This window comes from Alexandromys fortis, unplaced genomic scaffold (assembly GCF_014885135.2).
Source record: "Alexandromys fortis isolate MF-2015 unplaced genomic scaffold, M_Fortis_MF-2015_v1.1 scaffold_39, whole genome shotgun sequence".
In the NCBI taxonomy this organism is placed as follows: Eukaryota; Metazoa; Chordata; class Mammalia; order Rodentia; family Cricetidae; genus Alexandromys; species Alexandromys fortis.
The window spans coordinates 13,665,981-13,673,497 of NW_026067918.1; positions in this window are offsets into that span (position 1 = coordinate 13,665,981).

Here is a 7,517-nt window from a genome sequence, read left to right on the forward strand (position 1 = left end):
TGTTATCCTGGTTTTAGTATATTACTGTTTCTTCTAATGGTCTCTCACCTTAAGGCCCTATCATGGGTTTTTAATAAACCTCATTCATGACGAGGAATTCTGTGTAATCTCCTTTCATGAAGCATCAACCATGATCTTCCTCTTCTTATATTTAATATCTATATCCCCTAAACATCTCCTTTTTAAAAAATATTTATTATTTATTATGGATACAATATTCTGTTTGAATATATGCCTGCTAGAAGAGGCATTATTACCAGAACCCATTACAGATGGTTGTGAGCCTCCATGTGGTTGCTGGGAATTGAACTCAGGACCTCCTTAAGATCAGTCAGTGCTCTTAACCACCGAGCCATCTCTCCAGCCCCATCTCCTATCTTTTAAAAAATAATTTATTTTTATTTTATGTGCATTGGTGTTTTGCCCTCATGTATGTGTGAGGGCGTCGGATCCCCTGGAACTGGAATTACAGACAATTGTGAGCTGCCATGTGGGTGCTGGGAATTGAACCTGGGTTCTCTGTAAGAGCAGCCAGGGCTCTTAAACACAGAACCATCTCTCTAGCCCCTCCCCTTTCTATCTTGTCTCAAGATTTCCTTACTTTTTAAAGCCAGGACAGCATCTGCCAGGAAGTCACAGGCAGGGAGCGATGGAAAAGCTCAGGGACCGTGAACTTGGAAACACCAGCCAATTATACTGAAAAGATAACACAAGACACTAAGGACTGGAACACAGTTCAGGGATGAAGTACTTATCTAGTCTGTCTAGGCCTTGGGTTCACTGTCTCAGCACTGGGAAAAATCGCTGTGATTCTTTGAAGTACGCGTGGTGCCTCAGGCATGTAATCTCAGGAAAGCAGATTAGAAAGCTCCATCTCCCCGTGGGGCAGAAGTGAATCTCTGTGGAAACACTGTTAATGTTGATGATGACTCCTTACTGTAAGCACACCTTTCACTACTAATTTAAAAAATAAACTAAGACACTGGGGGTGTGGTCTTCTGACTCCATGATCGACAGCTGTTATACCCAGAATGTTTTGAGACAAGGACGGTCAGACAAACAGGCAGCTGGAATACCTTTGCTTTAAATAATCCCTGGACTGCTTGACAAAGACCATAGAGCTGCCTCAGGAACCTGTTCCTCTCCTCTCTGACTGCCTGTCCTCAGCCACCAGCCTTTGCTGCTGGCCACTGCAGCCCAGTGCAGTCTCCATAATGCCCAGGCCTCACCCTACTTCCTCTGTGTTCCATGCTCACACGTGCACACTCCCACGGCCACAGATACAAGAGTTTCTCACTGTCCCTTCCAATCTCAGACCCGGACTCTGTGCACCTACAACACATGGAAGAGGCTTCCCCGCTGGGTGACCTGCCAGGTCCGCTGTCTTCTCTTGACTTCTGTGTCCCATAGTTTCTGCCCCAGCATCTTTTTTTTTAAAGATTTATTTATTTACTATATATACAGTGTTCTGTCTGCATGTATACCTGAAGGCGGGAAGAGGGTGCCAGATCTTATTATTATTTATTTTTTTTCGAGACAGGGTTTCTCTGTGATTTTGGAGCCTGTCCTGGAACTAGCTCTTGTAGACCAGGCTGGTCTCGAACTCACAGAGATCCACCTGCCTCTGCCTCCCAAGTGCTGGGATTAAAGGTGTGCGCCACCACCGCCCGGCAGGTGCCAGATTTTATTACAGATGGTTGTGAGCCACTGTGTGGGTACTTGGAATTGAACTCAGGACTTCTGGAAGAGCAGCCAGTCCTCTTAACTGCTGAGCCATCTCTCCAACCCCTCAGCATCTTTTTGGAGCTTTCCAGTGTTATCTCTCATACTGCACACCCTCCCCCCTCCCCCTCTTGACACTATGTTGCCAGCTCCGCCTGCACCTGCACTACCAACTGTGAAGATCACATTTAGCAGAATACCCCTCAAAAGAAACATTGTATTGCAGCACCGGGTGCCTTCCAGTTCCCCCACAAGATCAGTAGAACCATCTGTTTAAACAGATAGACAGGCATCTTCACCACACACCATCCTGTAAATGAAAAACTGTTTACACCAGGCTCTCTAGTTGGGGGAAAGGCCATACCCTTATCTGAGTAGAACATGCTGCAGGGCTATTATCTAAAGTTCAAGGAAACTTGGGATGCTAAAAAGTCCTGCACAAGCTGTTTGAGACAGTGTTTATCGTCTGGAGTGGAACATGGTGACCAGGTCATGGTGGGGTATTTTAAGACTCATGAGAAATGAAACATTGGCTCAAGGACCGACTGAGTAGTCTTGCGGGCTGTTCCCTAAGGTATGGTGCTGGACCTGGAGTCACCAGGCAGTCAGGACACCAGGTGGTAACGGGCAGGAGCAGGTGGAGGCCTGTGGAAGAAGAGGAAGGGTCCATACGTGGCCCAGGAACACAGAGACTAAAGACGTCCCTGTCCTCCAGGTCAATCCCAGAGCTTATAAGCGTCCATCAGTGGTGGAGGGCGCGCGCGCGCACGCGTGCACGCACACACACACACACACACACACACAGGATGTTCTATAGGCTTACTATAGATACTCAGGTAGCAGACAGGGGCAGATGGGACAAGGGAAGCCCACCTGGTTCCTCCCAGCCATGTTTTCCCTTCTGAAATAACGGTTCCTCCCGGGCCTCTTAGAGACAATGCTGTCTGGAGACAAGCATAGATGAGTGTCCTTCCTTCACGGGACATCTTTATCCGTTTTTGCCTCAATGGACCCGGATGATGGCCAGTTCACTCTTGCTTGACACTTACTCAACCACTCAGACTCCTGCTCTTTTCCCCTAATGGGGCAAATCAGATGTGCAGAAGAGGACCACGGGGTCTGTGGGCAGGGCTCATCTCCCCTCTATAAACATGTAAACTTTCAGAGCCCTGACAGCCCTGCTCCTCCGCAGATGCATCTGAGCGTGCTCTCCCCAGTTCTGCCCTGTCTTGCCACCAGAGGGCAGTCAGCCCTTCTTAGCACTGCAACAGGCCTTGGACTCTGACTCTGTGCTTTAGTATCCTCTGCCCTGCCCCTGCCTCTGCCCGGATCCCAGTGTCAGGACCTACCCTGCCTTCAGGACTAAGTTTCTAGATGGTTTCTAGACAGTGCTATCCTGGTATTGAGAGGAGATGGCCCCAGTGTCTCCAGGGTGATGGGACCATTCAGTGACCATGTTGGGAAACTGTCCAAGAGCTTGTCCAAGGACAGCATGAGGCAGGGCTGACCCTGGATAAGGACAGGTGGTGGCAGATATGGAGGATTCCAGTTCTCTCTCTCTCTCTCTCTCTCTCTCTCTCTCTCTCTCTCTCTCTCTCTCTCTCTCTCACACACACACACACACACACACACACACACACACGAGAGAGAGAGAGAGAGAGAGAGAGAGAGAGAGAGAGAGAGAGAGAGAGAAGCTGCAGGTATGCTGGAGGAGCCTGGAGCTCTGTGTAAGGAGGGTTCACGGGGAGTAGTGGATCACGCTGCCCTGTGAACCACTTTTTCCCAGTCTCCTGGAACTAGACTCAGCCTCAGCCCCAGGCTGAGATGGGTAGCCGCTGGGTACTGAGCAGGGGCGGGATTTAGGCAGACTCCCTAGGGGAGGAAGAAAGCTTTACAATGTAGCTATCAGGAACAGCTGAAACAGACAAGCCCAGGGGAAACGGGACCCCTGATCTGGACCTGGAACGGATACTGGAAGAAACTCCTGGGAAGGTATCGATGTTTGTGAGCTGTCCCAGGATACACATGACATCCTGGGGAGTGGAATGAAGGAGACGACCCCGTCCCCAAGTGCCCTCTTTTTCTGTTGTCTTGGGGGCATGACCTAACTGGGACCATGTCATAGACTTTCCACCCAGTCTCAGTGACCAGAAGGATAGTCGGTATATCCCTGGGGTTCCATGGCCGGTGGTGGCAGATGCAGGATCACAGGCAGCTTTCAGGCACACTCCTGCTCTTGACGTCCTTTTCCCCAGCCTCCCAGCCCTATAAGTGATGGATTGCCTCTTGGCAGCAGATACAGAGCCAGGGAGTGGAAAGATGGCTGACAGCCTACCCAGACTTAGCCTGGTCGCTCATGACGCCCTCACCCCAGGTGTGAAAGGCTGAGATGGTCTTTGAGCTCCTGTGCAGCAACCGCCTGAGGTCTGTGGTCTCTGCACAGAGAGAAGGGATGGAGCAAGGAGGTGCAGAGGGTTCTGCAGGCAAAGGTCATTTAAGGCGATGCTAGCTGTGGCCCCTTCTCACTGTTCCTCAGGCCTGGGTGAGAATGTGGGTTACCTAACGTCCTGTACTCTGGTATAGCTCTGTGTTCCCCTGGGGGCCCTCTCTCTGGATATGATGTATACCCCATGCCAGAGGCAGAGCTGAGGATGACCAGCCCGGGCCCAGAGTGAGAGAGAGAACAGGACTGAGCTTTCTCATGAGTCTTACAGGGATGTAGTAGGACCTTGGAGGGGTCTTGCCAGGGCCTCCTCTCGGTGCCCCCAGACTCTCGGATCAGATTAACAGGGTTACCTGGGGGTTCCTTGTGTCCCCATCTCTCCCACAGTGGGCAGGGAGTTGCTATCATGTTTTATGCTTGCTCTCTACCCGAGAGCTAGCTACCTGGTATAGCGTGGGCACAGACATTAGGTTGACTCCACTTCCAGCTGTGGAGCCGACTAGAGTAGAGTGGACGGTGGGAGGGGGTGTGGCCTTCTGGCAGGTCTGATGTATACACTGGTGAACAGAGGCTGAGATATCCCTGTCCTGGGTTTCTGGAATCTTCCTGTGGAATAATGGTGGATGCCTGGGCCTCGCTCTGCTCCCACATCTGACTCAAGCGGCTGGGCAAGGTGCCCAAGACTTGTAGGCACTCCCACCCCTTGAATTCTGTCTAGTTTAGGGCTTGAAGGGGCTGGCTTTCTCTTCATGGTTCAGGTTCAGAGACAAGGACCATGGCCCTGGAAATGGGGATGGTAACCACCCAGCTCTTGGTGGATCCTTGGCCTGGTCCCTTGCTGTGAGCCTGTGATAGGTCCTTCCTGGGCTCAGGGCATTTGAGGCCTCCATGATGAGCCCGGGGGACCCTTGTATGGAGGTCAGCACTTGCCAGCTATGCCCTCCTGTGGCGAACTCCCTGACCAGCAGGAAAGAACAGCCACCAGACGAGGAGGATTCTTCCCAAATCACGCTTTATTGGAGCCTCTTGGTTGAAGGGAGAGCAGAAAGCGAGGTGCCCCGAGCTATGAGCTGTAGCTGCTTATATAGGGAGTCTGCCTAGCAACCTTTGATACTTTGATACTTTAACTGCTTTTCTGGAGACCCACAGCCAGAAAGAAAGCAGGGGAACATCCTTGTCAATATCACAACAACTCATCCTGTTCTTCTGGTGGAAGAAATGCAACCTTACTATGGAATTACATATCAAGCGAGGCCGGGGCCAAATGCCATCTTGTAATGGCAGCCACTCAAATCGGCTCCCAGCACCCTCCCTCACTAGTGATTTATGAGAGCCAAGGTGCAGCCCTTCCACCCAGTTTCATCTTGCGTTTTTCTCGGGGGGGGGGTTTCTGGGGGACTTTGTGCTTTCACTTGGGAGCTATCACAGGCTCACAGAGGTGCAAGATGGACCTAGTTTTCGGGGTCCCTCATCCCTCTTAAGAGGGATGAAGTTGGTCACCGTGAGATGGCAGATCCATTTTATACCTGGGGGCATAAACAAAGGGTCTGCTAGGGGATGTGGTACCTGTGGCAAGTGGAGTCCCAGGTCTTGTTGGGTCACGTGAGGTGTGGTCAGGCTGGCAGGAGGTGGCTAGACCAAATCCTCTGCAAAGTCTCACAGACCAGAGAAGGAAGGAAACAAGAGACCCAAGTCCCCTTGCACACTCCATCGCATTGGCTCCTTCCTCTGGGGATTCAGGAACTACTGTGTCCTTGTTTCAGCCTGGATCTTATCTTTTATTGTTGTGTGTTGCTACATCTTCCTCCTGTGGCCTTAGACTGACTTCCTTCTCCCCAAGCGAGTTTGGTGACCTCTGAGGAAGGGAGGTGATAAAGGATGCCCACTTCCCACCAGGCAAATTCACCTCTGTGTACTTGAGTCCCTCAGTCCCCAGAGGAAACCCTGCCTTCAGGTCATTCCTGGGAGAGATCAGGGTGACCTCTGGGCCTGGAAGACTCAGGAAGGATGGCTGGGCCCAAAGTTCAAGCAGAGAAGAAAGTCCCACCCCCACGATGGTGGTGGGGCTGTTAGGACAGGTGAGCAGATCGAGGGTCTTATGGTACTTAGTGTTCTGTAGGGAGTGGAGGGTATCCCAGATAGCCCAGGCTCCTGGTATAGACATCAGACCTGGAGGGGAGGTATAACAGCTTGGGCTGCAAGAGAGAGAGAGAGAGCACATACCCCCCAAAGAGGCAGGATGAGGTGAGGTTCACTTTCAAGGACCAGAAGCTTAGCCTCCCAGTACAGGATCCTATACCTTGGACTTGGCCTTAGAGAGAAACTGAGGTTTTAGGTCTTGGTAGATTTCTCATGAGTTTCCTTCCATAGGGCCATAACTAGCCTGGCACCTTAGCTTCTGGGAGCTGTTCCCCAAATGTCCCAGCAGTCCACTCTCCATATTGGGGTAGTGATCTGATGGACTTACTGCTTATAATGCAGCTACTGTGGTCCTATAGCTTGTGACAGGTCCTTCCTGGGCTCAAGACACCTGAGACCTGGGACATGGGGTCTGGGGGACTACTGTACTGTGAGCCAGCCTCTTAATACACACACACACACACACACACACACACACACACACACACACAACTGGAGAGATGGCTCAGAGGTTAAGAGCACTTACTGCTCTTCCAGAGGTTCTGAGTTCAATTCCCAGCAACCACATGGTGGCCCACAACCATCTGTAATGAGATCTGGTGCCCTCATCTGGCCAGCAAGCATACAGACAGACAGAATACTGTATACATAATAAATAAATAAATCTTTAAAAAATATATACACACACAGGTCCACATTAACCACCACTAGATATATAAACTTTAAATATATATTTTAACTCTATATAGTTTTATGTACATATTTATATATAAACTTTAAAAATTAGGTTTATTCATCTTATTTTTTGGGTGAATGTTTTGCCTGCATGTGTGCCTGTACATCACATGCCTGCCTGGAACCTGTGGAGGTCAGGAGGGGGCATCAGCTCCCAGAGAACTGGAGTCATAATAGCTTAGGACCACCACATGGGTTCTGGGAGTTGAGCTGAGATCCTCCGCAAGAGCAGAAGTACCCTTAATCACTGAACCATCTCCGCAGCCCTGTGAGCATCCTCTTATCAGAGCAGCTACCTCTCACAAACAACCTATGAGAGCCGCGATGTGGCTCTCCCCATTGGTGTTTCCCTCAGTCATCCATGGAGGGCGTGAATCTTTTTTGCTTTGTTTGTTTGTTTTTTTTTGAGACAGGGTTTCTCCATGTAACAGCCCTGGCTGTCCTGAAACTCGCTCTGTAGACCAGACTGGCCTCGAAC